This window comes from Otolemur garnettii, unplaced genomic scaffold (genome assembly GCF_000181295.1).
Source record: "Otolemur garnettii isolate 467f Iridium unplaced genomic scaffold, OtoGar3 scaffold00243, whole genome shotgun sequence".
NCBI lineage: Eukaryota > Metazoa > Chordata > Mammalia > Primates > Galagidae > Otolemur > Otolemur garnettii.
The window spans coordinates 592242-594939 of NW_003852638.1; the positions used below are offsets into that span (position 1 = coordinate 592242).

Consider the following 2698-nt stretch of genomic DNA (forward strand, 5'->3'; position numbering starts at 1 on the left):
GTGAACATTTGGCTAGAGGGAGATTTTGGTAAAGCAATTAATTAGAAATATGCCATTAAATGCTGAACACTACAAATTAGCATGGATTTAAGACTTTACAAAAGAAATCTTATGCTTTTTGTCCCCTCACGATTTTTCTTTGAAAATATTTTAATAAGAGACGTGCTGTCTTGTGATCACGTGGCCTGCTCCAGGCATGGTGCTTGTTTTGGTTTCCTTCTAGCTTTCCCCTGGAAGCTTCAGGGTGAGCAACTTTCCTGCACCGGCTGCTGCACCTTCCTGCACCTTGACCTCCTCTTCTTCTGGCAGTTTTAGCCTGAAGTTCTTCAAGCCCCAGGGCAGGCTCCTGCCATGCTGCTGGTCTGCTATAGGAAGGTGGTCATCCTTGGATACTGCTCTGTAGGGAAGACATCCTTGGCACATCAGTTTGTGGAAGCTTACAGCAAGATAGTGACTCCTGGCAAAGGTGAGTTTCACCTACACCTGGTGGACACAGCAGGGTGGGATGAGTACAGTATTCTGCTCTATTCATTTTTGGGGGTCTATGGTTGTACTTGTACATTCTGTCACCTCTCTGCATAGCTTCCAAGTCACTGAGAGTCTGTACCAAAAGCTACATGGAAGCCACAGGAAAATCTGTTTGCCAGTGGTGCTAGTGGGGAACAGGGTAGGTCTCTCTCCAGACAGAGAGGGGCAGGAAGTTGAAGGGAAGAGGCTGGTGGAGTCCGAGGATGCAACATTTATGGAGTCATCTGCTTAAGAGAATCAGCTGACTCAAGACATCTTCACCAAAGTTATCCAGTAGATTGCCCAGGTGGAAAATTCCTATGGGGAAGAACATCACTGCTATGTCATGTGAGCCCTTGGGTGCTGTATAATTGCCATGTTTCTGTCCCTGGCACTTGCCAGGCTCCAGATGGGGGCAAACCCTCAGGACTTCATGGGTCTACTTGCCAGCTGTGTTACTGACCCTCTGGGCACACAGTTTGGCATCCTCAAGTGTGTACACTTTCCCAAAGCTTCACTGGCCTGGATGTCTATGTTTACAACGGGGCAAAGATGTCTCATGGGCACTGGTCTCTAGCCTTCTGTTTTTGCTAAATGAATTCTGTTGGAATCTATGCAATTGGGATATAAGTCCTGAGAATTTTTTATCCAGGGCCCTTCCTCTTGTGTAGCTTTTGAGTATTGATTGGGAAAGGGGACCTGGGGACTCCTGAAGTAGAGCTGGCTTCCTGGGGTGATAATGTATATATAGAAATAAACTGAGGAATCTTAAAAAAAATTTAACAATTTGTCATAAGAATATTTTGGGGTTAGTCAACTCATTGTGCTAGTTTTTATTACCTTAGAGGTAAATGGTTTTGTTGATAAAATTCACTAGTTTCATATCAAATCTACAATATGGGATTGTTGAGTGTGATTTTTTTCCTTTCTGGCCTAAATTGGAACCTTATGGCCATTTAACTTAGAAACATACGCCAATATGATTTAGATGTAGAAATTTCTTTTTATATCATTAACAAAATTGCTATTGTATTCCAGCCTTTGTTCTCTGGGGATAGATCTTACTAAATCACTTCCTGTCATTCAGATACCTCAGAGCTCAAACTGCCTGAAGCTTAACAACGGATTCATCAGCGAATACAAAAAAGGAAAAAAGGTTATGATGACAGGAAAGATGTTTCCTGTTTTTCCTTGAAGGGTGGGGGAGGGATAAAAAGGAAAGGAGGGAATTTTAGAATCTGGTTTCTCTATGTCTGAAAAAAGACAGTTCAGATTAATTATTACTGCCTTAAGAATAAGAAACAGGAAGCATGTCTTCCATGGAGAGAGTCAACTTTACCCAGCCATTAACATTTGGTGCTCATCCCTAGGCCCCAACCCAAAGAGAAATGTAGACAGATGTGAAAAAAAATCAGCCCAAAGATATTTTTAAGAACTAAAATAGAATCTATCTTGCTCATACAGTTCCTCTTCACACTTATCAGTACCCTCTGTATCTTGAGTCTATCACTTTAACAGCCCTGAAATCCAAGAAGGTTTAGTGACTATACATCCATACGCTATTCTCCCCCCCCCCCCGCCATAGAACATATTTTAGCAACGTAGTTTACAAAGAGAATTTAGGTCTTCCCTAGCTTGCTTTATTCACCTATATCTTGGGGATCATAAATACAATTCCATCTCCCAGGGAACATTCACTCATGCTGCATTTCAATGATGTGTTGTCCAGATGTGAAAGCTTCTTTTTTCCACTTTTAAAATTTCTTTAGAGTAAGAATCTCTTAATGGAATAGAGTATGTTCCTGGCATAAAATGCCAGGTCAGTAAAAGATACTTTTGTTGGGACAAGCAAGATGAACTGGAGCTTTCTTTTCTTTTCCTCTGCAATCTGGGATTTCTAGAACGAAAGATGTTAACAGAGAAGAGGCTGATAGTTGGGGGAGAAGCAAACAGGATGTGAGATTGATTCAGAACTATGAGTTTTCAGTTCCCAAACACCCAGCTTTTATGAGCCTGTTGCTACCTGTGAGTCCTTGTTCTTGAGAGGCAGCCTGTATCCTAACGCAGGCAGGGCTGCATTCCAGGTTATAGTCGCAGTTACTGTTCAGAGCCTGATCAGGACAGCGAGGGGCAGTTAAGGTCTGCAAGAATTTCTTTTGAATGAAATTCAGTGTCTTGACCAGGGTATGAA

At 42.1% G+C, this 2698-nt stretch overlaps 1 pseudogene; it reads left to right on the plus strand.

Moving 5' to 3' along the window:
• Positions 1 to 351: 351 nt before the first annotated feature.
• On the plus strand, positions 352 to 859 carry LOC100943514 (annotated as a pseudogene).
• The last annotated feature ends 1839 nt before the right edge of the window (positions 860 to 2698 follow it).